The 26,190-nt window shown below is 49.5% G+C and overlaps 1 protein-coding gene across 1 annotated transcript in view; it reads right to left on the bottom strand.

Moving 5' to 3' along the window:
- GPR139 (G protein-coupled receptor 139) overlaps positions 1-26,190 on the bottom strand; it is a 42,088-nt gene that overhangs the window by 5,620 nt on the left and 10,278 nt on the right.

Raw genomic sequence — 26,190 nt, 5'->3', positions numbered from 1 at the left:
TTAGCCTAGTGAGCTGCGGCACCGGCCATCTGCTTGGTTTCCTTTCACTCATGGGAAAAGGGTTTTCAGCTGAAAGACATGATTCCTGTTCCCTAGGTTGCCCCTGACTTAGCTAAGTGCCTTCATTTCTCAGGACCTGGCTTTCTGTCCATTAAGCAATGCTCACATTCCCTCTCACGCCCTTGTCCTGCAAGCTTCTAAGGCTATAGGAACTTGCTGGGCCTCCCCAGAAGAAGTGCTACAGGTGGGCAGTTCAAGAACTCTGGGAAAATAGAATTCAAAAGTCAGTTTATTTCAGTGCAAAAATGTTTGAAATCCATGGTCCTCAGAAAGGTTTATGGTAACGTATATTTTGAAAAAACTATGCACGGACGTCAAAATGTTTTTGCACAAAAATAGTTATCTTCTAAGTCTGTTTCTTCACGAACTTTTTGAGGTACCTCGGTGTATATTCTGCAGAGTGGTGCTTTGCCACGGTGTCTTCCTCCCCGGCTGGATCCTGTTTGAAGCGTAGTGCTGAAAATTTTCCATATCAAAGCTCTTTTAAAATATTCCAGCCCCACCTAATTAATGCTTTAAGTCAGGCAAGCCATCAACTCCAAACGAAATTGCTAGGTATTCATATTTGACATTTCTTGAGGTTCTAGTAATTGCCTCTCTTGAGAAACTAACCCACAGAGTTTTGTATAGGTGGTTCCTCGCCCCCACCCCACCCCAAGGCTACATCATGAACACTTAGGAAATCCTAGGGTCGAGAGAGAGACATAAGCTGTAGAGAGTCAGGGCGTGGGGTGGCGGGGAGGGAACCAGGCCTGTGTACAGATTTTCTGAAGAAGAAATGAGGCAGTGGAGTCTTCAACTCTTAGAGCTTGACATTTGCCCCAATTCCCACTATCAAAAAATCCTTTCATTTCCACAGTGGCACGTTTTTCTCCAAGAGCAAGGATGCATTGGCAGGGTCTGTGTGTATTAATAAAGGGTGAGTAAACGAAGAAACCCAAGTCATCATGCTTGAAATTGCATTTCTCAGCTTTTCTCCCAAACCAACTGGCCCAAGGACTTTCTCGTTAAGGAAACCCAGCCAATTGCACGCACGCTGACCCCAGCAAACTTCATGATCAAAATGCCAAACCTTCTAGAAAGCAAATCCTTTCTGTCAATGGTGTCAGTGGGCAGGTTGAAGCTCTGCGGTAATATAAGGCCAGTGTTTTGTGATTGCAAAGCTTCTTGGTTATAGTCCTGGGAGACTTCATTTCCTGTACTTCGCAGCTTACTGTATTCAACCTGGAGAGGGTTGGGGAGTGGCTGAGAGACAGACATGGGCCAAGTTGTCAGTCCACAGCACGGAACAGTCTGCCGGCCCGGAGGGAAAGCGTCTAAGTCGTCTAGAAGTGTTCTCTGCATCTGTTATGACTGAGGGGTCCCAGCAGCTTCCTTGAAAGAAACAGCTGGATTGTGGGGCGGAGCTCTCATTGGGAGCTCTGAGTTTGTATCTAACTGCTGCCGCACTTCCTTCTGTTTTAGAAAATTATTTTCTCAATCACAAAATACATAGTTGTAAAAATTAAACTATCAGTGCATCATAATATAATTAGCTCACTTTTGCTGAGCATTCACTTTTTTTTTTTTTTTTTGGACAGGCAGAGTGGACAGTGAGAGAGAGAGACAGAGAGAAAGGTCTTCCTTTGCCGTTGGTTCACCCCCCAATGGCCGCCGTGGCCTGTGCACTGCGCTGATCCGAAGGCAGGAGCCAGGTGCTTATCCTGGTCTCCCATGCGGGTGCAGGGCCTAAGCACTTTGGGCCATCCTCCACTGCCTTCCCGGGCCATAGCAGAGAGCTGGCCTGGAAGAGGAGCAACCGGGACAGAATCCGGCGCCCCGACTGGAACTAGAACCCAGTGAGACAGCGCCACAAGGCGGAGGATTAGCCTGTAGAGCCATGGCACCAGCCCAAGCATTTCACTTTGAAGCATCTTACTTAATATCTCAATCTCCATCAGTACCCTGTGCAGTTGGTACTATGATTTGAAAGCACTCAGGTTCGGAGAGATTCAGTAAGTTGTTTGAGGTCCACAGGTAGAGGGTGGTGAGCCAGGTTATTAACCCAGGCTTCTCATCTCCTTAGCTTACAGATTTAGCTTCTACATTAGAAGTCAGAAAGGGGGTGTGGTGGGCATTTGATGACGTGGTTATGACACCACTCAGGACAACCCCCATCCCACAGTGGATCGTCTGGGTTTGAGTTGGGGGTCTGTTTCATTTCCAGCTTCCTGCTGAAGCACACCCTGGGAAGTGCAGCTGGTGGTTTAAATACTTGGGTCCCAGCTACCCATGTTGGGAAACCCAGATCGAGGTCAAGGCTCTTGGCTTCTGGCCTGGCCCCGATCGAGCTGTATGGGCACTAGGAGAACAAACCAGTGGATGAAAGATCTCTCTCTTTCAAATAAATAAAGAGAAATCAGAAGTCTATGTAAACCTCACTTCCAGGTAGCCATGTAGATGGCCACCAGATGCCACACCTCCTTCCTGTGGAATCTCTTCTTGTAGCCTCCAGGTCCTGGAGTGGAGCTAGTTCCTTGACTTTTGACAAATGGCTATGGCAGGAGAGCTACTGTATGACTTTTGAGGCTGGGTCATTGGTTCTTGGGACCCCAGCTGTCACTCCTATGAGATGCCTGTGCCAGTTGGAGAGGCCATGGGTAGGGGCTGTGGTGGACAGCTAGGCTGGGCAGGCAGCACCCACAGTCAGCCAAGGGAATGAGCCATCTTGGGGGGTCCACTCAATGGAGCCCCTAAGTGCCTGCGATCCCCAGCTGTCCCTAGTCACAACTACATAGATGCCAGAAGGCAGAGCAACCCAGCAGAGGCCCAGCCAGCACCCAAAGCAGTGACAATGAGCCACAGTTACTGCTTTCAGATGCTAAGTTTCTAGGGTTGTTCACTCTGTGGCAATACATAGTGGAAACAGATGCTTGTTAGCCATCTGATGTCACCTCCAGATGCTGATATGCCTATAATAGTCACATAATCCGTAATAATGACTGTCATCACAAAATGTGAGTATACAATAATACTACTGCACAATTTCACTTATTTTCACCTGGAAAATAACTGTAGATTTTGTCCCTTATGTCAATAATATTCATGAAATATTCATCTATCACTGGACATAACTTAATGTTGTTATTGTTTCTTGGTCACTATCAAGCTTTATTAAGCATCTTTTGTGCATTTATGTAGAATAAATTCCCAAAACTAGAAATGCTAGTTTAAAGGGTAACACGATTTTCTTTCCTCCTTCCCTCTTACTATCTCTCTCCCTCCCTTCCTCCCTCCCTCTCTCCCTCCCCCTTTCCTCCCCCTCCCCCTCCCTCCCTCCCCCCCCTCCCTCCCCCTCTCTCCCTCCCCCTCTCCCCCTCTCTCCTCCTCTCTCCCCCTCTCCCTCCCCCTCTCTCCCTCCCCCTCTCCCCCTCTCTCCTCCTCTCTCCCCCTCTCCCTCCCCCTCTCTCCCTCCCCCTCTCCCCCTCTCTCCCCCTCTCTCTTCCTCTCTCTCTCTCCCTCTCTCTCTCTCTCTCAGTCTCTCCCTCTCCATGAAAGGAAGCTAAGAGAATTTGTAGGAAGGAAAATAGCTCAAGCCTGAGTTCCAGGAGGATTTAGGTTAGACATCAAGAATATCTTTTGATGGCAATGGTATTATATGACAAAGAGCAGGTCACGGACGGGCACAGTTGGTCAGGTCATACAGCTTTGAAGAGGCCCAATTGCTAATCTGGGCTAATGAAATTCATGGTGTAGCCTTTGGAAGACCCTATTTCTCTGCACCCAAATGATGTTCTTGCGGATTTCCAAGAAGACAGCCATTCACTCCTTCAGTCACCATTCCCTGCGACTTCATTTCACTCCTGTGCATTCTCATAGCAGCCTATCTTTGTACTGGAAGACACAGCCCTCTGGCACCCTGAGCAATTCCAGCGGAGTTCCTATCTGCTCTTGGGAATCCCCGGGGGTGGATGTTTTTAGGCAGAGCAACTTCTTAGCCTCCTAGGCAAGAAGTCAGCAATGCTCTCAGATAAGCTGAGGAGTGGAGACTCAAATGTGTGATGGGCAAAGCTGTTACCTCCATCGCTGTTACTTTCCCTCCTTCCAACTTAGGGTGGAAAAAGGGGAACTTAAAGGATGATTGTACAGTCTTTTTGGCTTCAGAATGGTGCTGGGAGGTCTTCAGGGGTCTCAACTCTGGGTGTCCCCTAGGAGAGGAGCATGGAGGAAGTTTCCATAGGCGGCTGTCCCACTGTGTGTCTCCCATCCGAGGTGCTGCCCACTGGCCAGTGTCCATCCTTGTCTGTCACTGTTTCACTTGTCCCATGGCAGAAACTTGGGAATGAGGAGCTTTATTTCTGCAGTTGGTTATTTGGGGGCACAAAACTGACTATTAGGTGATAAGACTCCATCCCACAGGAAAGACAACCCCTGGGGGAAACCTTCCAGGCTCTCGGGAGGACTCTGAAGGTCCATTTGGTCTTTTTACTCTTTGAATGCCGAGCCTCACCCAAAATATTTGGGTGAGTAGGAACCTTTCTGAGCTGGGAGCATGGGGGTTAAGAGGATATTCTCTGGCAGCAGACAGCCTGGCTTTAAATCCCCAAAGAACCATTTATCAATCATCCAACGATGAGCAAGTGATCTAATCTCTATGAGCCTCCATTCCTGCATCTGTGAAATGGGTAATTACAACAAACAGTGCCCTCCTGAGTTGTTAGGAGGATATCTGAGTCAGTATGTGGAGACCACTTAGCATGGCTTCTGGCACATGATAAACACTCAGAAAGCAGTAGCCATTGTTACTTTTGAAAACACAGCAGTTCAGCTCAGCAGACAACTATGGAGCATCCACTAGAGACCAGACCTTGTGCTAGAGATGCATAGGAGAGAGTCTAAGATCTCCAGGAATCCCAGAGAAGATTCTGGTTTCCTTTCACAGCTCATTCCAGGCACTGACAACCCTGCAGACCAGTCAGGAGATTCTGAGTCTTCCAGCTGCAGCCATTTTCTGCCCTGTACCCCCGCTTTGATTTCCTTCTTGGAGAGAAAGGCATTGGCCATCATCAAGGGAAATAGACACTTGAGAGCCATTACTCCATGATGACTGTTTTCTCTCACATCCCTGCGTGAAATAGCCTTTTTCTTCTAAAATGTTAGTTCTTTTCTTTGAAAGATCTTATTTTTAAACTTATATAAGGTGAACACATTTTCTGTATTCCATATATACAGATTTAAAAGCATAGTGGTACCTCTCACCCCGCCCTCCCTCCTGCCCACCCTCCCTCTCCTTCATTTTTTTTTGTTTCATTTTTATAATGATAGTTCCTATTTTCATTGATCCTTATTTTCTTTGTAGCTTCACAACTGTGTTCTTTACAATATTTCTTGTGGAGACCCTACAGACATATATTACATAACCTATAGCTATCTGTATCCATACTTAAGCACTTGAGTTCTTCCCAGAGCTAGGGTTGGGTTAGTGTTTCCCTCTTTCTTTGTATCTGCTTTTATAAGATCTCATGCCAAGGCTGAGAGCACAGTCTAAGGCAGTGATGGCAAAAATGTTTCATCTTCAATCTATTGGTGGTGGCTCTCTGAATGCCATGTTGGAAATTGTTCTTTCAAACATATCTGGGCTTCGTGGTGCCGTGATGAACTGGTGATGTCTGCCAAGGTGGGGCAAATGTCATGTATTTGTCCTACTGCTCTCACACTTCGGATTCATGGTACAGCCTCCTAGCTTTTCTCAGAAATGGGCAAACCAGTGTGTCCATTGTAGACCAAAACCAGTTGAGACTCAGCAAGGCTCCCTCGTGCTAAAGAGCAGGCAGCAAGAGCTAAGATGGCTGCATCCCAGGGCAGCCTGACTCAGGGCAATGAGCAGAAGTGACTCAGCATCCGGACAGCAGGGCTAAAGTCAGCCTTGCCAATCAATTGACCTTCTCTGGGCAGCAGAATTGGTTCTGCCTCTTTGACCAGGGACATCTTCATCCAGTAACCATGACAACTGCTAGACCTTGATTGTGAAACCACATCCAAGCCAGCCAACAGATCCCAAAGTTTTCAAACTGTACCTCTCAGTGCCAAAATTCATTTGCTTATGAGCACCTACTGTGTGTTGGTGGTTTGTAGAGATGATTTTATGTGGTGAACATTTTCACTTCAAAAGTCATGCATTTAGTTTAAATGGTAGTAGAGAAATAATTTTTCCAGGTAGGGCAGTGATAAATGAATGCTAGCTTATAAAAAATAATTGTGATCTATTTAAAAGGTGAGTTGACTTAGGAATGACTTGTGGAGAAAACAGTGCAGGTGGATTGCAGTTTTTAGTCCCCATTGACCAAGGAGGAAGTGGATATCCATAGAGAGGAAGCTTCCTGCCCAACTCAGCCCAGCTGGTAGGTGGGAGGAGCATCTGGAAGGCACCTGACAGTCCCTGTCAAGTTCTGTACCAAGTGTTGGATGCAGCTCTGGGAGTCTTTCACAAAGACAGGTTGGGCAGGGCTTTGCAGGAGTAAGTCTTGGGCAGACAGATGGTTCTCCAGGAAACACCAAATGGAAGGGTCACCAGCAAGGACAGGTGGCTTGAGATGAGAGACTTGCGTTTTGGAGTCTGGCAGGTCTGGGACTGGGAAGTCTCCCAGATCTGGTGCTCCTGGGAAATCTGTACCAACACAATGAGCTTCGGAGCCCTCACCAGGACACCCAGGGGGAAGAATGGTGCCTGGGCCAAGGGTTTGCTGGGAAGAACAGCGAGAACCACACACACAAAGCCTGGCTCAAGATAGTGCCCAGGAAGTGGTCAGAGTTCTGTACCCATGTGATGACCAGTGCCCCTAAGGGGATGAATTGAACCAGGTGAGGAGGAAGAAGCACTGGACATTCTAGGAAGGGGCCTCTTGGGTCTCTTCCTTGGGGATGGGAGGATTGGCTCTGGAAAAGTCATTTCTCAGACTCAGCCAATGAGAGGCAAGAGATGCTGGTGCATGGAAAGCCAAGACCCTGTGGCAAGAAAATGTCCTAGATGAAGGATCTCTGTGAGTGAGACCCCAGAGGAAAGAAAGGGCCATCAAAGAAGGAGGTACTGTTCTCTGAAGGGAGGAGAGAACTTTCACTTTGCTTATGGCCTTGTCTAAATAATGTTGGAGATTGTGGATTCAAAATGCTTCCACAGCCTAGGGAGCTCATGTCAAAAGCCTCGGGTGATGACATAAGAGTGTTAATTGTTAAATCAACAACAGGAGTCACTGTGCTTTACTTCCTATGTAGGACCTGTCCTCAATGAGTTGTATTATGAAAACTGAACTGTGAAGCATGTTCTCAAACAGTTTTGTGTGTGTATGTGTGCAAATTGTTGAAATCTTTACTTAGTATAGAGTTAGTCTTCTGTGTATAAAGTTAATTGAAAATGAATCTTAACGGAGAATGGGACTGGGAATGGGGGGGAAGGTGGGGTGGAAGGGTGGCTATGGTGGGAAGAATCACTATATTCCTAAAGTTGTACTTATGAAATGCATGAAGTTTGTATTCCTTAAATAAAAGGTTTCTTTGGGGAAAAAAAAAAAAGAGGTGCCTGTGCTACATTAGGCTCTGACGTATTTACCCTTATGTTTCCCTGAACAAGCCACTTCCCTTCTCGAGGTTTCCACATCTTTAAAATGGGCCAATCAATAGTAATGACAGGATCGGAGCTCACATCTAGTGAAGCGAGTGGGGGTTTGACAGGGAGAGGAACAGCAGGATCAAAGGTGAAGAGGTACAAAACTGGGGCCGGTGCTTGGCACAGAGGGCTCTGGACACTCACAGCCCATACCACGGTGCTTGGGTTCCAAAGGCTCAGCTTCCAGTTCCAGCTTTCTACTAATGCACACCCTGGGAGGTAGCACAGATGGCTGAAGCGGCTGGCTCCTGCCTTCTACGAGGGAGACCTGGATGGAGTTATTGGCTCCTAGCTTTCACCTGGCCTAAGGCTGGCTGTTGCAGACATCTGGGGAGTGAACCAGCAGATGGGACATCCCTATCTGTCTCTTGGCCTTTCAAGTAAAGAAAATAAAAGCTAAATTTGGGGAAACAAGATGAAATAGGAAGGTCCCCTCCACTCTTTCAGAGACAGCGAACAGTTATCAAGAGTTTGCTACGTGCAAGGCACTGAAATCAAGTCATGCCCACAGTACGACATCTGGTATCATAACATCTATTACAGTCACTCCCTGTCTTACAGTTTGACTCAATGATTTTTTTTTTATTTTATGGTGGTGTGAAGGCAAACTGCATTCAATGGAAATCGCACCTGGGATTTTGAGCTGTGATCTTTTCCTGGGCTACTGATACGTGGGACAGGTCTCTCTTGATAACGGGCAGGAGCAGCAGCCCCGCAATTGTGAGCGTGTACAACCGACACTCTCCAGCGAGCTGTGCTGCAAACCTAGCAAGTTTGGTAGATTAGGGGCATGAATGCATTTCCAACTTATGACGAGTTTATCTGGGTGCAGCCCCATCATAAGATGTGGAGCAGCTGTATGAAGTATCTAGTACTTAATCCTTTATGAAATAAAGTGCAGATGATATTCAGCCCTGTGTTATAGATAAAAAAGACTGAGGTCCAGAAGAGTGAAAAAGTGAGGTTGTGTGCCATGTTACCAAATGGCTATTCCAGCTCTCCTATCCTATGACATCTGCTATCCAAGAGCTGAGCAAGGCTGGTACATTTAATAACAACAGTTCCCGCTATTAAACACTTACTGTGTGTGACTCACTTGAAGCTTTGCTTATATTAAATTTAGTCCTCACATGACATCAGGAGAGAGGTGCCATTAATATGCCCATTTTAGAGACAGGAACACTGAGGCTCAGTGAGGTTAAGTGCCTTGCTCAGATTAGACAGAAACAGTGAGCTGGACCCATTTGAAAATGATTCATTAGACTCTGGAGCCCAGTCTGTGCACCTGCCTGTCTCCAGTCTGTGCACCTGTGGGATGCTCCCACAATTAGCCTAGGGGAGTGGGCCAGTAAATAGAAATCTTTTTAACAGTATGTATCAGCTGGGATGTACGTGGAGTTAGGAAAGTTGGGGGCAGGGTTCCTTGTGGAGGATTCCTGTAGCTTCCAAGAACCTCGAGGAGTGAGCGACAGAGACCTGAGGAAGCCCATCACCTCCCCACTGCCACCTCCCATGTCAGATGGTACTTCCCAGGGGCTAACTGTCCACTGCATCCGTCCTGGGTGCTCTTTCTGCCCACATCGCGCGTCCCCGGACTTCCAGCTGGTGCCTGCCTTGGGCAGAGGCTGCTCATTAATTTTCGCTGTTTTGAGGGCCCAGGGTGATGGTCACTGGGTGCCAGAGGACCAACAGGAAGTCATAGGCGTCTGGTGCTTCATCTGGAGTTCACTGCGGTGTCAGAGGCTAATTGTGGCTTTGCTTGGGTTGTCGCTGTTTGATTAAGCATCTTGCGTTAAGCATCATCCATCCAATGGCTGCCAGGGGTATTTTTAGCTGCGGGCAAATAGCTTATCAATTGTGCATACAAAACGCAGCCAACACAAAGCCATCATTTTCTGTGACCCTGCCTTGTTCTTCCACGTAGGCAAGGACAAAGGAAGACTTAAAGGAAGTTGGCGTTCATGTGTTCATTCAACTAATGCACACCGAGCTGTCTGCCTACCATGCACCAGGCACTGTACCAGACCTAGAGATGCAATGATGCACGAACACACGAATGAATTGTGTCCCCAAGGACCTGACACCCTCTCCTGCTCCAGTAGAATTCTGCTACCTACTAGGCTACCTGCTAGCCCTGGGGCCCTTGGTAAGTCCTGCTTCTCTCAGGAATGTCCTCTTTCACTCAAATAGCACATGCTGAGCAGGCACAACGTGCCATTCCCAGTGTTGAGGCTGCCGGTGAGGGATCTTCTCCACTAGCAAGATGACCCTGGGACTGAGCAGGAAGTGTGACGCCCCGGGAGGCCCGGTCCTTTCCCCAGGCACATGAGAGGGGCTGGAGAAGGCACAATGGGGCACAATGGGGGGGGGGGGTGCTATGAGCAAAGGCAGGGAGGTGTGACTGTGAGCGACACAGTCCAGGACTGGCAGCACAATAAATGCATTAAAAATAAAATTCTTCACCTGAAGACTCAAGCTGGCTTTCTAGCCGTAGGGCTTCTCTCTTGGGAGGGGGCTGCTTCCTAGGGACAGCCAGCTGCCCGCCAGCTAAGGCCACATATAAACTGCAAGCAGTCGATGGTTGGTTCTGGGTCCCCGACTGCTTTCTCATATTAGGTCTCAATCAAGTGTCTCAACTTAAGAAAGGAAATGATATGTGATACCCAGAAAATAAATGAGCCAGTATAGATGAAGGTTCCAGAATTTGTTGCTATGATTAATCTACACACCCTGAGTTCCTTGGCTGCCAATGCCATGAGAACCAAGCACAACTATAACCACCACCACTTTGCTAATTCAGAAGTCGCTTCCAAGACTCCCAACTTCCAAGACTTCCAAGACTCTTAACTCTCATCCCAGAAAGATAAGCAGCAAAGAGTACAGATTTTGGAGACAGGTTGCTGAGATTCAAACCTGCCTCTGGTACTTTCTAGCTGAGTCACTTTGGGCAACTGACTTCACCTCTCTGTGTCCCCACTTTCTCATCCATAACAAGCATGATGGCGTGGCATCTCTCAAACATCTGCTGAGTGATTAACACAGCACGGGTGGCAGGCAGAAGGGCTGGGTAACAGTTCTGAGAAGACTACCAAGGATTTACTGCAGAAAATTCATCAGGTGATGTCACCAAGGGTAATTGGAAATTAAGTCAAAATTAATTTGGTGCTTAATGTGGTAGCAAGATCATTGAGAGACTACCAGTTCCCTCAGAAGAGGTCTTGCAGCAGAATCAACCATTTGAACCCGATTCAGTTTTGCATACATGTAGTGGTGTCCAAGGGTGCCTGAGCCGGGGTCAGGCTCCCAGAAAACAAGAGCTGTTCCCTGGGATCAAGGTACCGAGAACTTGCTAAATCCATCATCCCAAGGCAACAGGAAGAGTCGTTTCACACTCCCTGCTCCCTTGAATGTCTCTACCCTAGGACTTGCAAACTCAAACAGCAACAGAGGTCAGGCAGGGCCTCCAGCAAACTGGACAGCTCTCATCCCACTTCACGAGGGAAATCCCTACTCAGCTGCACTTGGTGGTTTCCCATGAGAGGATGAATGCTAACTGTGGCCAGGTCTTCCAGGGTTTCAGAACACACACTTATACTCCAACCCCTCCCCACACTCATGCCACACACAGAGTGGGCCTATGGTTCAGTGGTCAGAGACCTTTGCCCTACAGGTCAAGCCTAAGCAAGGTCCTTGCATGGCCACCGTCTTCTCCTTTCCTTGCCCCACAGAGGTGCACCTTGCATTTCATCTTCTGAGCCATTGCCTGAATGTGCAATGCTCTTTCTTGCTCTCCACCATGGTATGGGCTATGTCTTCCATCTGGAATGTCTTCCCCACATACAGCCCTTTGCCTCGAGCCTCCCTGATCTCCACGTGGAGGGTTTAGCACCTCCTCTTCGAGAGTATGTAACATGTTTTGTGATGATTTCTTTCAAGATCCCAACAAACGGGTGGTAATCCGAGGACTGTATCTTGTCCATCAGAGGGATGTCAAAGACTACGCACTCCATTAACACTGGGACTGAAGAGGGACAGATCGATGGACGGATGGACTCCCCAAGGCTCTCCTTGTGGAACATCCACCTAGGTGCCCTCACTTTCATGGCATCCTGGTACACGCACGATGACTGATCTTACCCCGCCCTCTGCCTTCTTCTTTCTAAACCCATAGTCTCTAGGGGGCCTTTGGGGGACTCCTTCCTGTTGCCTCCCTAGGATGGTTGATGGAGCCAAGTTCAAATTCCCCGTATCCTCGCTTGGGCAAGATGCTTAGTTCAGTTCCTCTTCTGTGCAATAGAAAGGACATCTTCCCACAGGACTTATTAAGAAGACTGAATAACTTGATGAGCGCCAAGGCACTCGTACCATACCTGACACGTAGTTGTTGCTCAGAAACAATGATTCAGTTACTCCCCATGGAGTGTGACAGTTTCCCTCTCAGGACAACTGAGCCTTTTCCTTGCTGCAAAGCAGAGAGGGTAAAGCCCCAATTCTGAAACCAGACTTCACGGGGTTGAACCCCAAGTTTGCCAACTCCCACGTCTGGGATCTTGGCTAAGTTTCTCAACCGCTCTGTGTTTCAGTATTCATCAGTAAAACCGGGACACTGATGCCTGTCTCATCGACTTCTTGGGAGAAGTGAGTTACATAAATAAAGGATCTGCAGGAGCAGCTGGCACACGGTGAGAGCTCGGGAAGGTTATTTTTGCCATTCACCAACCCAACCCAAGAAGACGCTGGCACGAGGATTCTGCATCTTCACCAAGACCACTCAGACCAGCCTCCCTGCCCTGCCTTCCACCACGGGTGGGCACTGTGTCAGGCCGACAGTGCGGATGTCACAGTAAACCCGAAGCACTGGTTTCTGTCTTGCAGTTTCTAGTCCTGCAGGGAACCCAGGGAGACACCCAACAGGGCAGAACGAGAACATGCCCTGGGAGAACTGCAGAAGGAGCAGATCTGGCCAGCGCTGTGGCTCAACAGGCTAATCCTCCGCCTAGCGGCGCCGGCACACCAGGTTCTAGTCCCGGTTGGGGCACCGGATTCTGTCCCGGTTGCCCCTCTTCCAGGCCAGCTCTCTGCTATGGCCCAGGAGTGCAGTGGAGGATGGCCCAAGTGCTTGGGCCCTGCACCCCATGGGAGACCAGAATAAGCACCTGGCTCCTGGCTTCGGATCAGCGCGGTGCGCCAGCCGCAGCGTGCTGGCCGCGGCGGCCATTGGAGGGTGAACCAACAGCAAAGGAAGACCTTTCTCTCTCTCTCTCTCTCTCTCACTGTCCACTCTGCCTGTCAAAAATTAAAAAAAAAAAAGAAAAGAAAAGAAAAGAAAAGAAAAAAGAAGGAGATCTAACCTAGAGGACCATGGAAGACTTCTCGGAAGAAGCAGCGTGTGTGCAGTGATGATAAAAGCCAGAGTCAATCAAGCGACTGCGGAGCAAAGGGTGCCGACAGGAGGAAATGAAACGTGCCAAGGCCAAGAGCATGGTCATTTGAGCCAATGGCAGTTTGATATAGAGTGGAGGTCACAGACTGATGGTCTGTGAGATAATTGTGGGTGGCAGGTGCATTGTTAAGGCTTTTGAATTACCTGCCATATTTACACATTGGAGTATTTCACAACTAATCAAGGATTTGAGCTGCATTTGAGAATCAGAAGGCTAAGCCATGCTGGGCCCACACTTCCACTTGGGGTGGCTCTCTAGCTCTAGCTGTCACTACTAACCTCACCACTTTATGTCATCTGCTCACCTCTGCCTGGAGGGAAAGCTGAGAAGGAGGCCTGGCTGGAGAAGGGGTAGAAAAATAACAGCCTTGGGGCTGGCACTGTGTTGTAGTGGGCTAAGCTTCTGCCTGCATTGCCGGCATCCCATATGGGCATTGGTTCGAGTCCTGGCTGCTCCACTTCCCATCCAGCTTTCTGCTATGGCCTGGGAAAGCAGTAGAAGCTGGCCCAAGTGCTTGAGCCCCTACACCTACATGGGAGAGCTGGAAGAAGCTCCTGGCTCCTGGCTTCAGACTGGCCCATCTCTGGCTGTTGCAGCCATTTGGGGAGTGAACCAGCAGATGGAAGACCTCTCTCTCTGTCTCTGTAACTCTACCTCTCAAATAAATAAATAAATAAATAATCTTAAAAAAAAAAAAAAACAGCCTCAATTCCAATGGCTTTGCTACCACACCGGATTTGGATTTGTCCTGAGCTGGTGAGGAGTCAAAGGGCTTTAAGCATCAGTTTTACTAAGTCAGAAGCTTGTTCATTGTTGTGCAAACCATAGGCATTCCAGAGGGAGATGAGGTGGAGGGAGGCGAGGATCAGAGGCCCCCAGGCAAACTCTCACGTATGCCCTGGTATCATAGCGTCCTCATCTGTAACAGGAGAGGGCAGGGATGCTGGGAGAAAACGTCTTGCCCCCAAAATGCCAGCCTTCCTCCTCCTCTGCAGTGAGCAGAGGGAAGGCTCCCTGGGATCTGGGTGTTCAAGAACAGGAGAAAATTCCCCAGTGCACGTGGCCCGGCAGCCCGCCCTCCGAGGCCACACTCCTGTGGACACTCTGTTCTAGCTCGGGACCTGCATTCACAAGTGGGGTGGAAGTGGCAGCACCTGTGTCGCGAGACGCGGCCGGGCCGGGAACAGACCATGCCCAGAGGACAACGTCTAATTACCCGGGGGCCTTGGGGAGCAATTTTCTGTGGCTGGAGAAATTGTGTTCTGTGTTTCCAGCCCAAGCACACAGCCCAGTGATGTGTAGGTCACAGAGGCTCAGTGATATGGAAATGGCTTTACGTTTGGGACTTTCTAACACCTACCTCTGCACCCTGGGAGGAGCAGAGAGAGCAGTCTCAGAGCTGTCTCAGCCAAGTCCAGCAGGTGAAGGAGGGCTGCTGCCCTGCTGACTTTGGGGCAGTTTGCTTCTTTTCTGGCTTCAGGATACATAGCCGAACATCACAGGGGAAAAATAAAATCCAAAGCGAAGCATTCCTGCCTCAGTGGTGATGAGTGTGGGTGCTGGGTTCAGATCTAATCCACACTTGCATGTGGCTGCTGCGGTTTGCATGTGCTGGATGCTTGGTCTCCAGTGTAATAGTATGGCAAGGAACTGTACCTTTAAGAGGTGGGGCCCTGGAGGAGGAGATGGGATCAGCACCGATGCTGATGAGACAATGCTGGTCTCTCAGAGTGGATTTGTTAGAAACGATTGAGGCTGGGAGTTTGGAGTAGTTGACCCCACTGGGGATATCTGGATTGCCTGGCTCAGCCTCCAGATCTGGCTTCCTACTAACGCAAACCCTGGGAGGAAGCAGTGATGGTTCAAAAAGTTGGGTCCCTTCCACCTACATAAGACACCTGATTTGAGTTCCTGGTTCACAGCTTTGGCCAGACCCAGCCTTGGCTGTTGCAGGCATCTGAGGCATGAGCCAGTGGACAGGATCTCTCTCTGTCTGCCTTGCTGTCTTTCTGATTTTCAAATAAGTAAAAAGTTTAGAAAATGAGCCCAGCCCAGTCTCTCACTTCCTCTTTCACCATGGAGCCTCTCTCTTCCCCAGGCATCCGCTCCCTGATACAGCCAGGGGGCCCTTACCAGAGGCCAGCACTGTGCAACTTGCACTTTCCAGTCACCAGGATCACGAAGGAAGTTCTTTTCTTGAGGGCCGGCATCGTGGTGCATCAGGTTAAAACGCCACCTGTGACACCGGCATCCCATGTCAGAGTGCTGGTACAAATCTCCGCTGTTCTGCTTCCCATCCAGCTCCCTGCTAATGTGCCTGGGAGACAGCAGATGCTGATCCAAGTGCGTGGGTCACTACCACCTATGTGTGAGACCCAGGTGGAGCTCCTAGCCAAGACCTGGCTCTTGTGGCCATCTGGGGAGTGACCCAGCAGATTGAAGATCTCTCTCTCTCTCTCTCTTACTTGTGCCTTTCACATAAATAAATCTTAAAAAAAAAGGAAAGCCCAAACCTCTTTTCTTTCTATATTACCCAACCTCAGGTATTTTGTTATGGCAGCACAAGATGGACTAATAACTGTGACCTTGGGCAAGCTACTGAAGTTCCCTGTTTCTTCAGCTGTACAATGGGCCTGGCAATAGAACATACTTCCTGGCATTGATGTGAAGACTAAAGAAGTGAATGTGCTGACAATGCAGAGGATTTGGGGTGCACTGCAGGAGCCACCGCTGTGGTTCTGGTCCCTGTGCCATTTTGCTTGCCACCCCTGTCCACCCAGCATGGGCTGAGAGAACCTCTATAGCTGGGTGCCCTCCAGACACAGCCACACGACTCAGGGTCTTTGCCTGGGTGGGTGTCTCTTCCTGCAGTACAGCCCCCCCCCCCCAGGATGACTCTGCTCTGCCCCCGACAACCCAGCTTTCCCAGCCACCAGGGATGACAGATTGATGTCCCCATCCTTTTCCATAATCCTGCCAATGACAGTCTCCCAAGACAGGACAGAGAAAGTGCCAGCAGGAAAACAAGGTGATTTTTTGTTTTTTCCCCCTTAGAGAGGAGAGAAAATGTAAATAATAATAGTGGTTGCAGCAGTAATCATGATGGCGATAAATGATTCTCTACTTCATGGTGCCATGAGGGAAGTCGTCAAAATGATAAAGATAATCATTTCCATCTAGCATCTGCTATTTTTTTCTGAAAGATTCATTTATTTATTTCAAAAGCACAGTTCCAGAGAGGAGGAGAGACAGAGAGAGAGAGAGAGAGAGAGAGATCTTCAGTCTTCTGGTTCACTCCCCAAATGGCCACAATGGCCAGGGCTGAGCCCAGCTGAAGCCAGGGGCTTTTTCCAGGTCATCCACATGGGTGGCAGGGGTCCAGACACGTGTGCCACCTTCCTCTGCTTTCCCTGGAGCACTAGCAGGGAGCTGGATCAGAAGTGGAGCAGATGGGATGTGAACCAGCGCCTGTATGGGATGATGGCATTGCAGGAGTTGGCTGAGCCTGCTACATCGTAATGTTCCCCCCACCCCAGCATCTCTTCTTATAAGCTAGAGACTTAACAGTTGCTGCTGCTCCCTTCACATCCCAGGTGGGTATCATGCAGAAGGTGAATTAGGATTCTCTCCAAGGTTACACAGCTAAGAAGTCTCGGGATTTAATCCCAGGACTGCAAAGTGTCGGTTGTTTTACTTCTTTAAGCAGGGAGAAAGCTCTGGGATGTTGCTGCTACTGCCACTCAAACTGACTGGAGCATAGGACTTGTGCCCACTGACCCGCTGGTCTGTCCCTCATGTGGGCACCATCGTTGGGTGCTCCCTCCTGCAGCACGTCCAGACCTCAGTAGCTGCCCCAGGAAACAAAAGCCCTTCTCTTCTCCTGCCCAGGATTTCCTGGGATGGCTAAGGGCACTGCCTGGTCGATCGAGGAGGGGATGGGCATCTTTCTTGGCAGAGGGAGCCACAGTGCAAAATCAAGGAAGTGTGAAAGCTTGGCTGTGTTTGCGGAACTGGAAAATGACAGGCTTGGCTGCTGTGTGGACCGCCGGGAAATGAGGGATGAGAATTCAACAATCCATTGCGATAACCTCGATGAAATTGCTTTGCTAGCTCCCAAGGTTGTTGGGGGGACTGAAGGAGACAATGCATGTGAAACAGCTTTGCACACTGGAAGAGCGTTGGGTAAATGTTAATTATCATGAGGTATTTCAGAGGTAGCCTGATTGGTATTGGGAGCGAGATAGCAGAAGATGAAAATATATCTGTGAATGTCTCTTGAATCCACATTTTCAAAAACACTTAGAAAGGAATTCTAAGTTCATTGTTCCCATCCCCCTCCTTCCTTTTTTCCAGATGAATAGATTTTAATAGATTTCAGAAGCTAATAAAAATTCAGCCAATTTCCTGGTCCTTATTGGTTACATAAGCAGGTTTCGAGACATGCAGTAACATTTTGTTGCCTGCCTGTAAGACCACATCCAGCTAACTCTGTCAAACTACCTTTTCTATGCACTCTGTCTTGTCTCCTTCCTAGGCTGTCCTAACACAAGGAGTCCTAGAAGGGCAGATCCATGTCGAGTTCTGTATTTAGGGCCACATTCTTAGCCCCCTGCATGGTACCTGACACACAGTAGGCACCTTAGAAATCTTCCCTTAGTCCAGATGTCAGCACAGCACGCCTGAGTTACCACAGAAATATCTCAGCTCCGGCTTGGTTCCTCTGTCCCTGAGCCATTCTGTCTGTATGTGCCCCAAAATGCAATCCGTTGTTTTCATTCTAATAACATATTATTGGTAAAACCACTTTTGTTAATAAATACCACCCCCCACCACTAAAGAATCTAAACCCACAGGTTAGCCAAAGTCAAAGTCAAACTAAAAAGGTAAAACAATCTGAGAGGGTACAATTATTATTACTATTGTTTGGTTGATAGTATAATTGCATACTTATAAAAGCCAAGAGAGGGGTTGGTGTTGTGGTTCAGTGGGTTAAGCTGCCACCTGCAATGCCAGTGTCCTGTATCTGAGCTCCTGTTTGGGTCCTGGCTGCTCCATTTCTAATCCAGCTTCCTGCTAATGAGGCTGGGAAAGCAGCAGCAGATGGCCCAAGTACTTCACCCTCTGCCATTCACATGGGAGACCTAGATGGAGTCCCTGGATCCTGCCTTCAGCCTAGCCCAGCCCCAGCAGTTACAGCCATTTGGAGAGTGAACCAGTTAGGGGAAGATCGATCTCTCTCTCTCTCTCTTTCTCTCCCTCTTTCCAACACCCTGCCTTTCAAATAAACAAAATAAATATTTTACAAAAAGGGGCTTGGCCCCTGCACCCACGTGGAGCCCTGAATGGAGCCCCAGGCTCCTGGCTTCAGGCAGGCCCAGCCTTGGCTGTTGTGGTCATTTGGAGAGTGAACCTGTGGGTGATAAATCTTTGTCTTTGCCTCTCTCTTCTCACTCTCTCTCTGTAATGGTGCCTTTCAAATAAGCACATCTTAAAAAAAAAATAAGACCCAAGAGAACTGACTGAGAAGTTATTAGAGCCAGCCGGAGTCACCAAGGCCCACACACAGCAGTGGCTGCTCGGTGAATTGAACAGGGAGGGAGAAGGTTCTGTCCACGGCACTCCAAGTGCCCACAACCCAGCAGCGCTGCCCATGTCACAGAGGTGGGGAGAATGGCTTCTTCCCAATTCTGGGGTCCCGAGCTGCTTAGCTATACTGCTTAGCTAAGCAAAGCACTCTGCCAGTTTGTGGCTCTTACAGGTGTCCAGGGTGGGGCTGAAGCTAGCTTTCCCAGTAGGGGAGTTGGATGGCCCCCATTCCCCTTCTCAGAGAAAACACCTCCACCCAGCCCACGGGAACAGTCGGGCATCTGCATCATGGGCAGCCTTTGCAATCCTGCCCCCCCCAGCGCCATTCAGAGGAGGGCGACTGCGGCTGTAACCAGAACTTGCAGGACCTCGGGACCAAGGAGCTGTCCTGTCAGAGCACACTTTTGTTGTTTTTAAAGAGAAAGTATCCTGTGTGAGCCGCACCTACTCAGGTGAGCCTTTTGTTACTTTTTAAAAATGTTACTTACTTTCACATTATTTGAAGCGGGAGAGGGAGAAGGAAAAAGAGTGAGAAGGAAAGGGGGGAAGAGGGAGGAAGAGAGAGAGAGGGAGAGAGAAATATGAATATCTTCCATCCACTGGTTTACTTCTCAAATGTCCACAACAGTCAGGGCTGGGGCAGCCCACAGCCAGGAGTCTGGAACTCAGTCTGGGTCTCCCAGGACTTGAGTGGTTATCTTCTGCCTCCCAGTGTGTGCCTTAGCAGAGGGGCCGGAACTCCATCCCAGGCACTCTGATACCAGATGTGGGTATCCCGAGAAGGAATCTAACCACTGCACCACCAAGTGCCTGCCCTAAAAACTCTATTACCCACCTCTCACGACAGTACAGTAGACGAGTCCCCACCTCTCACGACAGTACAGTAGACGAGAGCACAGATTTGGTGTCTGGATTGGAAGCTTGGGTTGATATAGTACAAACTTCATGACCTTGAGCTGCTTACAACTTGATGTGCCTCCGTTTCTTGATCTGTAGAATGGGATTATAAAGGCACCAACTTCATGGCTTTAGAAGGATCGTAGGAGCCAGTTCATGTAATGTGCCTTGAAGAGTGCCCAAGGTGTAGAAGGCACTCAGCTAATGCTAATTAAATTATGGGGTAAATGACTATTAGCCTAGTTTCTAAAGTTTCAGCCATGTCCCTACGTGGGGGATATTACAGAGGTACAAACCAATATGTGGCTACTGGCTTGATCCCCCAACATTATCCTCCATAAGATTTTTCTCCAGAAGAATAAATTATTATGCTGTATGATAGTAGGTTGAACCCTATACAATAGACACCTTAAGAAGTTAAAAAAAAAATGGCTCTACACATACACACACGTATATAGCACAATCTAGTAAATTTTCAGTTTGTTCATTTTACCTTCTGAAGAGTTCATAGAATTACTGGAAGCAAGGGCATAGTTCATTCATTTATTTTTTTTCTTCTCCAGTTCTTAGCAGTGATTATGATATGAAGGAGATGTTCAGTGTATGTGTATGGGGAAGAAACGGCCTCCGATCAGAGCAAACCTTGCACGTTGGGTCTTAGGAGGGAGCAAGGTAAGATCCAGATGGTAGAAGCGAAAATCTACCATGATAACCACGCCTGACCCCCAGCGCTGCTGCCTACCCCAGTCCCCCAGTCTGGGGTTGACGCCTTTCCTCTTTGTCTTGTGGTCCGTGCTGTTCCAGGGTATGAGGGACTATCCTCTAGCACATCACACGTCAGTTTTCAGGGTAATGTCATGCACTCTCTCATCTCTCCTACTATACTGTGCCCCCTGTAAAGCCGAGAACATGGGCTTCCTCATCCTGTGGTACCAGAAGCCAGCACACAGCTCACCAAAGGATGGCTGAGGAATGTGCTAGCAGGGTTCTGAGCTCTGGCTCCATTTTGCAGGTCATTCCTGCCTGTACAGCTAAGTATAGACAGAGGAATGATGAGCCCTGGGTTTGAGGTCCAAGAATGTAGCTTTAGTCTTCAGCCCTGCCTACCAGTAGCAGCTTGGGAAAGGTACGGAACTCCTCTGAGCTTGTTTCACAGTGGATGAGCTGTGTGTAATGTTAATTCACTTGCACGTTGGTCAGCGCTATATGAGAATTAACCTAATAGTGCGGATGACCCTTTTCAAGCATTGCCTGGCACACAATAGGTGATCAATAAAACACTCACTACATGACCTGCATTTGGGATTCTGTGCACTTGACTGAAATTGAGTCCACTTATAGCTGATAAAGGACACCTTGAAGGATGTGGAAGAGGACACATTTTTTTTTTCCCAGAGAAATTGTTGCATCACAATAAGCTGCTCTAAGAAAAAAGAGGCAACTCCATTTCCATTTTGCAGGCTAGGTGTTGGGTGGAGAGGGAATTCACCTACCTGTCCTTGCTTAAAAATAATTTCGGGTAATTAAGCCATCTGCTTGGGGAGAGGGCGATGGGGACACCAGGAGCATCTTCAATCAGAAAGGAAGACATAGGTCCTCCGAACGCCTGCGAAGACCAGCCTGGGAAGGTGAACCGAGGCAGAGGTCTGTAGACACAGCATTTGTCTTGTCCTGTGCCCTGAATACCAGCGTCTGCAGCAGGCCCCATGGCAAGCACAGAACACAGCTCACAGCTCAGCTGCTCTGCACACCTGCTGAAGTGCCTCGGGCAGGTCACGTCATTTTTCAGGGTCTCAGTTTCCCCACCAAATGGGCACGATAGAAATACCAACATTCGAAGCACGGTTCTGAGTTGTAAAGGAGGCGGCATGGAGCACTGTGTTTGGTCTGAGCTTACTCAGAGTAAGTACTCAGCAAATGGTGGTAGTGGTGGTGGTAATGGTAGTTATGATGAAGATGCCTTCAGTCTCTGTAGCTAGTATACAGATTATGAAGTTAGGAAGGCAGTCATCCATCCATCCATCCATCTACCCATCCTTCCATCCATCCATCCATCCCTCCACTCACCCACCCATGCACCCACCCACCCATCCATCCACACTCCCACCCATCCATGCACTCATCTATCCATCCACCCACTCACCCACCCATTCATTCACTCATCCATCCACCCATCCATCCATCCATCACAAGTCCCTTGCCACGTGCCAGGTCCCATCACAAGGCATAACAGTTCAAGAGAAGACTCAGACTCTATGCCTATTGTCAAGGATTCATGGTCTAACTCAGTATCTTTATGATGTTCCTAGGAAGTGATAAATACTTCTTCTTTTGAGTCCCTACAGGAGTTTACCACCTCACCCCCTCACCGGCATCTCCCCTATTACAGAACTTGTCACATTTATTACAATTACTGATTTGCCTTTCCACCTAACTAGAGGGTGAACTCCCTAAGGGCAAGGACTTTTTATATTCTTTGTATTTCTCTCCTTTAATATTCCCTATAATCCTAGCACAAAGTGGGGCCTCATGAAACAGAACTGGTCCTTCATATGTAACCCTAAGAGCCCAGGTCGGGGATCCAACAGGAAATCCATGTGCACCTCAAAAATATAAGCTCTTCTACGTGCTAAGCCACCTACTGTGTGCCAGGCACTTCGTGTACCTTGTCTCAGGCATCCCCCCACCCCAACAACATGAGCACTCATCCTCATTTTACCAATTTAGATGTAGAATTTTAGAGAAGTCAACTACCCACAGCTGAAAAGTCCAGTGGGAACTCAGATCCAGGTCTTACAGACTTCCCTTCCCCTGTTGGGAAAGGCATTTAGAATAACTGGAGAGGGGCCAAGGCCAAAAGTGTGATGGTGTAAATGGATGTGGGGTGCTTGTGTGGGTGGGTAAGTGTGTGTTGTGTGCGATGTGCAGCACTAAATTAGAGGAAGGCATCAAAAGAGAAAACTAAAAATCCTACAGGAAACAAAAGTGAGAGAAACAAGCCCGGTGCAGGAAGAATCTTTGCGTTGGGCAACAGGGAGTGATGGGGACTTGGGGGACCTGGATAGTACCAGGCCCATCACCACGAGCTGTGTACAGCTGCCACCTACGATCCTGGCATCCCATGTGGGCACTGGTTCACGTCCCGGCTGTTCCACTTCCAGCTGCCTGCTAATGTGCCTGGAAAGCAGTGGAAGACGGTCCAAGTGCTTGGGCCCCTGTACCCACATGGGAGACCCAGATAAAGCTCCTGGCTCCTGGCTTTGGCCTGGCCCAGCCTTGGCAGCTCTGGCCATCTGGGGAGTAAACCAGCAGATGGAAGATCTCTCTCTCTGTCTCTCCTTCTCTCTCTCTCTCTGTAACTCTTTCAAATAAATAAATACATTTTTTAAAAAGGGAGGCTATTGTTACTTGACTCTAGGTTCTTGGTGACACCCAGGGAGGGACTAGTTTGTCCAGACCTTAAAATTTCCCAGGAGTCATTGGAAATCTGGATTTTTCATGTGCTTGCCTCTGCATGTTACTTAAGGGGAAGGTGCTGATTTTTAGGAGAAGCTAACAGGCTTCATTCCACATCCTGGAAGGTCTGTTCCCAGCTGGCTGCGGGCCGGCTGAGGCCATAGCTCAGACCCCAAGAGGAAGGGAAGTGAGAGTGGTTGAGATGAAAGGATGTTGACCGGCATGCACCTGACCGACATTTGGTGCTGAGACTGATTTAACAAAGACAAAAAGGTCTTCCTATCTCCCAGAGCCGGCCTCCGCTGGCCAGGAGCACCACACCGAGAAGACACAAGGAGCAGTCTGCCTTTTCTCCCCTCTTTGCTGAGCAGTCTTTGCCCACCCTCCAGACGTCCTTGGAGTCTCCCACCTCACTCTCGGGGGCCATGTCCGCCTCATCCTGCTGGACTCTGTGTCATCAGAACCGAACGCCGTCACAGTGACAACGTCCCTCTGCCCGGCCGGCTGGGGCTCAGTCCCATCCGTTTGTCAAACAACAGGGCTGAAGGTGACCCTCTCCTTCTGGTTTGCCTCTGTCCGACTGCAGCCCACAGCCTGCTCCTCTCTCCGTTCAGGATTCTTAACAGCCTGCAGCTGGGGTCATTAGCAGGCCTTGCCCACGGCCACCATCAAGATGACAGCTCTGTATGGTGCCACAGGTGCTTTCCAGCCGCCCCCAAGAGCAGGGCAAGGACGTCCTTGGTATCCGAGGACATCAGTAGCTTGCTCATTTGTCTTGGCCATCTCAGGTTTACTTGGAAACGGAAGGAGACGGTGGGTGGGGTAGGAGGAGAGTGTGGGAGCCTGGCTGTGGATACGATCCCTGGCCCCCACCCCGACTGTGTGCCAGGTGTGCTCCTGTGCTTCTCTCTCCCACCAGCACCCAGGAGGTCCTCATCCTGCAACAGCCTCCTCCTTTCCCCTGCTTCTCTCACCACTGCCCATCTATTCTTTTGCAGCAGCCAGAGAGACTTTTGGAAAAAAAAAGTGGACCATGTCACCTGCTTCCAAGCCTCCTGGAAGCCTCCTGGCCACACTTAGAGTAAAACTCCTCACTGTGGACAAAGGCTCCATGAGCCTCCCAAGATCTTGCCCCTCCTCACCGGGCTCTTTCCCTCTGCTCAGTGCTCTCTGGCCACACTGGTCTCCCTTTGCACCTCTGGGCTCTTGCTGTCCCCCTGCCTGGCGTGCCCTTTCCCCTGGGCATCCCCCTGGCTGGCTCCTTCCCCTTATTCAGGTCTCACCTCAAGCATCATCTCCTTGGAGAGCCCTTTCCCGACCACTCCATCTCGCGTAGCTCCCGACCTGGCTCTGGTCACCAGAGTGCCTATTATCCCCGTGCACCTGTTCACCGGCTGCCTGTCTCCCTGGTAAAATGTGTCAGCCTGCAGGGAGCTCTCTGGATTCCTCTTTGCTTCCCCACACCCCTACTTGCTAGAAGAATGCCTGGCATGGAAAGAAGAGACACACAACACGCTACATGACGCAAGTCAATATCATCACCCCTGTACCCCCATGAGGCTCCAAGAAAAGGGAAATTCTCCATCCAGGACCTCACAAAGCTGCAGCACTGGGACTCCAACCCGAGCATGCCTCCTGGTTGCTAAACCAGGGTTGCCTCCTCTGCTGGGGAGAAGGGGTGTTCTGGAAGGACCCTGGGTATGGGAGATGGACGCGATGTAGAAGCAGGTTCCACAAGGGTCAGGGGCGTGGGTCCTCTGAAGGCTTTAAGGACTGTCCAGCTCCACCCTCCTCACAGCCCTGCTCCTCTGGAGCTCTCTCTGCAGCGACTGCTCGGCCCCACCACAGTCCAGGGAAGCGGCTGCGTCTCCGACAACAGGCGGAGGCTGGTGCTTGCCAGCATGAGGCCTGGGGTGCTGCAAGCCGAGGGCTGTGGCGAGAACAGGATGCCAGCTACTCTACTCGTTTGGTGGTGGTGGTGGTGGTGGTGTGTGTGTGTGTGTGGCTGGGTAGAGTCCCTCGTTTGAAATGATGTGGCTGATAGCTTGTTTTGCACTTAGCTTCAAATGCTAAGAAATGTCTGTGGCAGCAAAGCTATTCCCCCTGCTCTAACGACTGCCAACCATCCTGGCAAACAAGGCGGGAAAGACGACAAGCCACCGGGGGCGACACGGGTTCTCACACTGTAGCGCGTGTTGTCCCAACTCAGGGCCAAGTTGCTGGCTTTAACAAAGCTCTTCCTCCTGTTTTCACTCTGCCTGTGTCTGCCACCATGCTGGTCACTGCTTTGTGCGCTGACCTCCCCTCTGTCCCCGGGTCACAGGGCGGCTTGCTCCCTGCCCTCTCCCTTCCTCGTCCTTCACATTTCAATGGCTTCTTCTTTTTCTTCTTCTTCAAGATTGATTTGAGAGCAGAGTTACAGACAGAGAGAGGGAGAGACAGAGAGGTCTTCCATCTGCTGGTTCACTCCCCAGATGGCTGCAACGGCCAGAGCTGCGCCGATCAGAAGCCAGGAGCCAGGAGCTTCTTCCGGGTCTCCCACGTGGATACAGAGGCCCAAGCACTTGGGCCACCTTCTACTGCTTTCCCAGGCCATTAGCAGAGAGCTGGATTGGAATTGTAGTGGCTGGGATTCGAACTGGCATCCGTAAGGGATGCTGGCACTGCAGGCAGAGGCTTAGCCCGCTATGCCACCACACTGGCCCCGATGGCTTCTTCCAGAGGGGAGCCTTCTTTGGTCTCATGGTCAAGGTCAAGTGCCTGAATAAGCTCTCTTTTTCATGACCTTTCTTTCCATTGTTAAACTTGGCATTTGTTTGGGTTTCTGATCTCTCTCTCTGTGTGTGTATGTGTGTGTGTGATGCAAATGCCAGCTCTGTCCCTAGTAGCTTTCTATATACCCTGTGGGAACTTTGCTGCCCCCTCAATCTCGGGCTTTTCACTGAGGGCCCTGTTTCAGGTCAGTGTTCACAGTGACTGGCCATAGACTGAATATTTGTGTCCCCTCCCCCAATTCATATATTGAAGTCCTAACTCCCCAGTGCCCAGGTCTTAGGCAGGGCCTTTGGGGTGAGATTAGATCAGAAAGGCAGAGCCTTCCAGAAT

Source organism: Lepus europaeus, chromosome 21 (genome assembly GCF_033115175.1).
Source record: "Lepus europaeus isolate LE1 chromosome 21, mLepTim1.pri, whole genome shotgun sequence".
NCBI lineage: Eukaryota > Metazoa > Chordata > Mammalia > Lagomorpha > Leporidae > Lepus > Lepus europaeus.
This window is presented reverse-complemented; position numbering and strand designations above follow the sequence as displayed.